The 7,710-nt window shown below is 43.7% G+C and overlaps 1 non-coding gene across 1 annotated transcript; it reads right to left on the bottom strand.

Annotated features, from left to right (window-relative positions):
- Positions 1-2,819: 2,819 nt before the first annotated feature.
- LOC130942301 (small nucleolar RNA R71) lies at positions 2,820-2,927 on the bottom strand. The gene has a single exon (XR_009070877.1). It is a non-coding gene; the product is annotated as a small nucleolar RNA R71 (small nucleolar RNA).
- Between the last annotated feature and the right edge of the window lie 4,783 nt (positions 2,928-7,710).

Raw genomic sequence — 7,710 nt, 5'->3', positions numbered from 1 at the left:
CTTCCGTGTGAGGTGGACCTTCAACTCGTCCGACCTCTTTGGTGTGAGGGGGACCTTCAACTCGCCCGACCTCTTCGGTGTGAGGAGGACCTTCACCATGTCCGACCTCTTTGTTGTGAGGCGGACCTTAATTCGCCCGACCTCTTCCGTGTGAGGTGGACCTTCAACTTGTCCGACCTCTTTGGTGTGAGGTGGAGCTTAAACTCGCCCGACATCTTCCGTGTGAGGTGGACCTTCAACTTGTCTGACCTCTTTGGTGTGAGGTGGAGCTTAAACTCGCCCGACCTCTTCGGTGTGAGGTGGACCTTCACCTTGTCCGACCTCTTTGTTGTGAGGTGGACCTTAATTCGCCCGACCTCTTCCGTGTGAGGTGGATCTTCAACTCGTCCGACCTCTTTGGTGTGAGGTGGACCTTCAACTCGCCCGACCTCTTCGGTGTGAGGTGGACCTTCAACTTGCCCAATTCTTCGTTATGAGGTGGGCCTTCAACTCGTCCGACCTCTTTCTCCTTTTTGCTTTTGATTGGGCGAGGTGGTGGGGTCTTCTCCGATTGATCTTCTCTTTTCTTGGACTCTTTATCCTTGTCCCGTGGTGGGTTAGGAGAATTCGGTTTTTTAGCTTTCTCCTAGTCGAGAGTTCTCTTCCATGTTGATGTATTTCTATTCCCGTTCCTGTACCTCGTTCAGAGATGTTGGGTGCCTCTTGGATATTGAGTGGCTGAGAGGTCCTTCTCTCAGGCCATTGATGAGTCCCATGATGGCCGCTTTTGTTGGAAGACTTTGTATGTCAAGGCATGCGTTGTTGAATCTTTCCATGTAGCTGTGAAGGCTTTTCTGATCTCCTTGTTTAATTCCCAGCAAGCTTGAAGTGTGTTTGGCTTTATCCTTCTGGATGGAGAACCTGGCGAGGAATCTTCTTAACAAGGTCGTCAAACTTGTGATGGATCTTGGAGACAAACTGTCGAAGCACCATATTGCTGTCTTCGTTAGAGTAGTCGGGAAGACTTTGCATCGAATGGCGTCCGATGTGTCGGTGAGGTACATTCTTCTGAAATTACTGAGATGATGGCTTGGATCCAATGTGCCGCCGTACGGGATCATGTCGGGAGCCTTGAAGTCCTTTGGGACTTTAGCTTTCATGATATCTTTGGTGAATGGGTCTTGATCTTTGTAGGGGCTGTCTTCGTGACCGGATCGAGTTGTTTTGGCCTTGAGATCTGCTTCGAGTTTTAGGAGCTTGTCCTTTAACTCGTGGCATCACCTAACTTCCCTTCGTAGGTCTCTCTCAGCTTCTTGTTGATGTTCCACCTTTTTTTTCGAGTTGCTTTAAGCGATCTTGAAGTGCCTCCATAGCCTCCTCTTTTGGCGAATTCTCGCCTTTGGTGGGTTGAAGAGTATCTTTTGGTGTAGTATCCGCGTCTTTATGCGGTGTTCTATCCTCTAGATCTGAATTATGGTCGTTGTCATGGTTGTCCGCCATGGTGATGGGATGACTTCCAGGTTCCCCGGCAACGGCGCCAATGTTCCGAGGGTTACCTGAAACGTGTAGCTCGGTCGTCTGGAGAGGCCCGAGGTGGGGGTTCAGGGACCCGAGCTTGATATGCAAAGTGGTTGGTGGTTGTACCTGCAATGACACTCCGATGCTTAAGTTAGCATGGGTCCAAGCAGATATGTGTAGATGTGGGATGAATTATACCTGGGTGCTCCAGTGTATTTATAATGGTGAGATGTGGCCTCCTGTGGATAAGATAAGTTAGTTATCTTATCTTATCTTTAAGTGAGGTTATCTTATCTTTCAAGGGAACCGCCTTTATCTTTCTGGGCTTTAGCTGCCTTTAGATTGGGCTGTGTCCCTTCGTTTTGGGCCTGCTTTGGGCTCCTTTGGCGAGTTGGCCGAGCTCTTTGAGGAGAGGTCGGGCATTTGGCCGAGCTCTTTGAGAAGAGGTCGGGCATTTGGCTGAGCTCTTTGAGAAGAGGTCGGATATTGGCCGAGCTCTTTGAGAAGAGGTCGGATATTGGCCGAGCTCTTTGAGAAGAGGTCGGATATTGGCCGAGCTCTTTAAGAAGAGGTCGGATAGCCTGACCTGAAGAGGTCGGTTGGCTTGTTGCTAAGCATCCCAGGTCGGACATCTTGACCCAGGGTATGAACAAACTCTATCTCACTAAGTTCGAATTCTTCTACCTCTTCCTTCTATTTTTCTGTACCTCTGACACCTCAAGGGATCTCTATACTGTGACATAGAGGATTCCATATTTTCTTGTTCTCTTCTCTTTCATATGAGCAGGAGCAAAGACAAAAGCATTCTTGTTGAGGCTGACCCTGAACCTGAAAGGACCTTGAAGTGAAAGCTAAGAGAAGCTAAGGCACAACTCTCTGTAGAGGACCTAACAGAAATCTTCAAAGAAGAACAACCCATGGCAGCCGAAAACAACAACAATGCAAACAATGCAAGGAAGGTGCTGGGTGACTTTACTGCACCTACTCTCGACTTCTATGGGAGAAGCATCTCTATCCATGCCATTGGAGCAAACAACTTTGAGCTTAAGCCTCAATTAGTTTCTCTGATGCAACAGAATTGCAAGTTCCATGGACTTCCATTGGAAGATCCTAATCAGTTCTTAGCTGAATTCTTGCAAATCTGTGACATTGTCAAGACTAATGGGGTTGACCCTGAGGTCTATAGACTTATGCTATTCCCCTTTGCTGTAAGAGACAGAGCTAGAATATGGTTGGACTTACAACCTAAAGACAGCCTGAACTCTTGGGAAAAGCTAGTCAATGCCTTCTTGGCAAAGTTCTTTCCACCTCAAAAATTAAGTAAGCTTAGAGTGGAAGTCCAAACCTTCAGACAGAAGGAAGGAGAATCCCTCTATGAAGCTTGGGAAAGATACAAACAATTGATCAGAAAATGTCCTTCTGACATGCTTTTTGAATGGAGCATCATAGGTATTTTCTATGATGGTCTGTCTGAACTGTCCAAGATGTCTTTGGATAGCTCTGCTGGAGGAACTCTTCATCTGAAGAAGACGCCTACAGAAGCTCAAGAGCTCATTGAAATGGTTGCAAATAACCAATTCATGTACACTTCTGAAAGGAATCCTGTGAACAATGGGACAAATCAGAAGAAAGGAGTTCTTGAGATTGATACTCTGAATGCCATATTGGCTCAGAACAAGATATTGACTCAGCAAGTCAATTTGATTTCTCAAAGTCTGTCTGGAATGCAAAATGCGCCAGGCAGTACTAAGAATGCTTCATCTGAAGAAGAAACTTATGATCCTGAGAACCCTTCAATGGAAGAGGTGAATTACATGGGAGAACCTTATGGAAACACCTATAACTCTTGATGGAGAAATCATCCAAATAACTCATGGAAGGATCAACAGAGACCTCAACAAGGTTTCAACAATAATAATGGTGGAAGAAACAGGTTTAGCAATAGCAAGCCTTTTCCATCATCTTCTCAGCAACTGACAGAGAATTCTAAGCAGAACCATTCTGACTTAGCAACCATGGTCTCTGATCTAATCAACACCACTCAAAGTTTCATGACTGAAACAAGGTCCTCCATTAGAAACTTGGAGGCACAAGTGGGACAGCTGAGCAAGAAAATTACTGAACTCCCTCCTAGTACTCTTCCAAGCAATACAGAAGAAAATCCAAAAGGAGAGTGCAAGGCCATCAACATGGCCAAATTTGGAGAGGAGGAAGAGGCAGTGAACGCCACTGAGGAAGACCTCAATGGGCGTCCACTGATCTCCAATGAGTTCCCTAATGAGAAACCATGGAAATCTGATGCTCAAAATGAGACCATAGAGATTCCATTAGACTTACTTCTGCCATTCATGAGCTCTAATGAGTATTCTTCCTCTGAAGAGGATGAGTATGTCACTGAAGAGCAAGTTGCTAAATACCTTGGAGCAATCATGAAGCTAAATGATAAGTTATTTGGTAATGAGACTTGGGAGAACGAATCTCCTTTGCTCACCAAAGAACTGGATAACTTGTCTAGGCAGAAATTACCTCAAAAGAGACAAGATCCTGGGAAGTTTTCAATACCTTGTACCATGGGCACCATGACCTTCAAGAAGGCTCTGTGTGACTTAGGGTCAAGTATAAACCTCATGCCTCTCTCTGTAATGGAGAAGCTAGGGATCTTTGAGGTACAAGCTGCAAGAATCTCACTAGAGATGGCAGACAATTCAAGAAAACAAGCTTGTGGACTTGTAGAGGATGTTTTGGTGAAGATTGAAGACCATTACATCCCTGCTGATTTCATAGTCCTAGAGACTGGGAAGTGTATGGATGAATCCATCATCCTTGGCAGACCCTTCCTAGCCACAGCAAAGGCTGTAATTGATGTTGATAGAGGTGAACTGATCATTCAAGTGAATGAAGAATCCTTTGTGTTTAAGGCTCAAGGATATCCCTCTGTCACCATGGAGAGGAAGCATGAAGAGCTTCTCTCAAAACAGAGTTAAACAGAGCCCCCACAGTCAAACTCTAAGTTTGGTGTTGGGAGGCCACAACCAAACTCTAAGTTTGGTGTTGAACCCCCACATTCAAACTCTAAGTTTGGTGTTGGGAGGTTCCAACATTGCTCTGAGTATCTGCGAGGCTCCATGAGAGCCCTCTGTCAAGCTACTGACATTAAAGAAGCGCTTGTTGGGAGGCAACCCAATGTTATATTTATCTATTTCCCTTTGTTATTTTATGTTTTCTGTAGGTTGATGATCATGAGAAGTCACAAAATCAATTGAAAAAGCAAAAACAGAATGAAAAACAGAAAGAAAAACAGCACACCCTGGAGGAGAACTTGCTGGCGTTTAAACACCAGTGAGGCTAGCAGATGGACGTTTAACGCCCAGTCTGGCACCATTCTGGGCGTTTAACGCCAGAAAGGGGCACCAGACTGGCGTTAAACGCCAGAAAAGGGCAAGCACTTGGCGTTAAACGCCATAAATGGGCACCAGCCCGGCGTTTAACGCCAGAATTGGCAAAAGGGTGCATTTTTGCACGCCACTTGGTGCAGGGTTGAATTTTCCTTGACACCTCAGGATCTGTGGACCCCACAGGATCCCCACCTACCCCACCACTATCCCTCTTCTTCTTCACCCATTCACCAATCACCTCAACACCTCTTCCCCAAAAACTTTTCACCTATCAAATCCCATCTTTCTCTTCACCACTCACATCCATCCTTCATAATATCCCACCTACCTCACCATTCAAATTCAAACCACTTTCCTCCCAAACCCACCCATAATGGCCGAACCCTACCCCTCTCTTCACCCCTATATAAACCCATCTTCACTCCTTTATTTTCACACACCCTACACACTACTTCTTCCCCTTTTGGCCGAACCACAAAGCCATCTCCCTCTCCTCTATTTCTTCTTCTTCTACTCTCTTCTTTCTTCTTTTGCTCGAGGACGAGCAAACCTTTTAAGTTTGGTGTGGTTAAAGCATTGCTTTTTGTTTTTCCATAACCATTTATGGCATCCAAGGCCGGAGAAACCTCTAGAAAAAGGAAAGGAAAGGCAAAAGCTTCCACCTCCGAGTCATGGGAGATGGAGAGATTCATCTCAAGGGTGCATCAAGACCACTTCTATGAAGTTGTGGCCTTGAAGAAGGTGATCCCCGAGGTCCCTTTCAAACTCAAAAAGAGTGAATATCCGGAGATCCGACATGAGATTCGAAGAAGAGGTTGGGAAGTTCTTACCAACCCCATTCAACTAGTGGGAATCTTAATGGTTCAAGAGTTCTATGCCAATGCATGGATCACCAAGAACCATGATCAAAGTGTGAACCCGGAGCCAAAGAATTGGCTTACAATGGTTCGGGGGAAATACTTAGATTTTAGTCCGGAAAATGTAAGGTTGGCATTTAATTTGCCCATGATGCAAGGAGATGAACACCCTTACACTAGAAGGGTCAACTTTGATCAAAGGTTGGACCAAGTCCTCACTGACATTTGTGAAGAGGGCACCCAATGGAAGAGAGATTCAAGAGGGAAGCCGGTTCAACTGAGAAGGCACGACCTCAAGCCCATGGCTAGAGGATGGTTGGAGTTTATCCAACGCTCAATCATTCCCACTAGCAACCGGTCCGAAGTTACTCTAGACCGGGCCATCATGATTCATAGTATCATGATTGGAGAGGAAGTGGAAGTTCATGAGGTTATAGCCCAAGAACTCTATAAGGTGGCGGACAAGTCCTCTACCTTGGCAAGGTTAGCCTTTCCTCATCTCATTTGTCACCTCTGTTATTCAGTTGGAGTGGACATAGAAGGAGACATCCTCATTGATGAGGACAAGCCCATCACTAAGAAAAGGATGGAGCAAACAAGAGATCCTACTCATCATGAAATCCTTGAGATGCCTCAAGGGATGCACTTTCCTCCACAAAACTATTGGGAGCAAATCAACACCTCCCTAGGAGAATTGAGTTCCAACATGGGACAACTAAGGGTGGAGCACCAAGAACATTCCATCCTCCTCCATGAAATTAGAGAAGATCAAAGAATCATGAGAGAGGAGCAACAAAGGCAAGGAAGAGATATTGAGGAACTCAAGCACTCCATAGGATCTTCAAGAGGAAGAACAAGCCGCCATCACTAAGGTGGACCCGTTCTTTAATCTCCTTGTTCTTTATTTTCTTGTTTTTCGAATTTTCATGCTTATGTTTATCCATGTTTGTGTCTTATGATCATTAGTATCTTAGTATCTATGCCTTAAAGTTATGAATGTCCTATGAATCCATCACCTCTCTTAAATAAACAATGTTCTTAATTGAAAAAGAGAAGAATTGCATGAATTTTGAATTTTATAACAGATTAATTATTTTGATGTGGTGGCAACACTTTTGTTTTCTGAATGTATGCTTGAACAGTGCATATGTCTTTTGAATTTGTGGTTCATGAATGTTGGCTCTTGAAAGAATGATGAAAAAGGAGACATGTTACTGAGGATCTGAAAAATCATAAAAATGATTCTTGAAGCAAGAAAAAGCAGTGAATATAAAAAAAAAAGAGAAAAAAAGGAAGCGAAAAAAAAAAGAAAAAACGAAAAAAAGAAAGAGAAAAAGAAAGAAAAAGAAAGAAATAAAGTTGTGATCCAAGGCAAAAAGAGTGTGCTTAAGAACACTGGACACCTCTAATTGGGGACTCTAGCAAAGCTGAGTCACAATCTGAAAAGGTTCACCCAATTATGTGTCTGTGGCATGCATGTATCCGGTGGTAATACTGGAAGACAGAGTGCTTTGGGCCACGGCCAAGACTCATAAAGTAGATGTGTTCAAGAATCATCATACTTAACTAGGAGAATCAATAACACTATCTGGATTCTGAATTCCTAAAGAAGCCAATCATTCTGAATTCCAAAGGATAGAGTGAGATGCCAAAACTGTTCAGAGGCAAAAAGCTAAAAGCCCCGCTCATCTAATTAATACTGATCTTCATAGATGTTTTTGGAATTCATTGCCTATTCTCTTCTTTTTATCTTATTTGATTTTCAGTTGCTTGGGGACAAGCAACAATTTAAGTTTGGTGTTGTGATGAGCGGATAATTTGTACGCTTTTTGGCATTGTTTTTAGTATGTTTTTAGTATATTTTAGTTAGTTTTTAGTATATTTTTATTAGTTTTTAGTTAAAATTCACTTTTCTGGACTTTACTATGAGTTTGTGTGTTTTTCTGTGATTTCAGGTATTT

This window comes from Arachis stenosperma, chromosome 7 (genome assembly GCF_014773155.1).
Source record: "Arachis stenosperma cultivar V10309 chromosome 7, arast.V10309.gnm1.PFL2, whole genome shotgun sequence".
In the NCBI taxonomy this organism is placed as follows: domain Eukaryota; kingdom Viridiplantae; phylum Streptophyta; class Magnoliopsida; order Fabales; family Fabaceae; genus Arachis; species Arachis stenosperma.
This window is presented reverse-complemented; position numbering and strand designations above follow the sequence as displayed.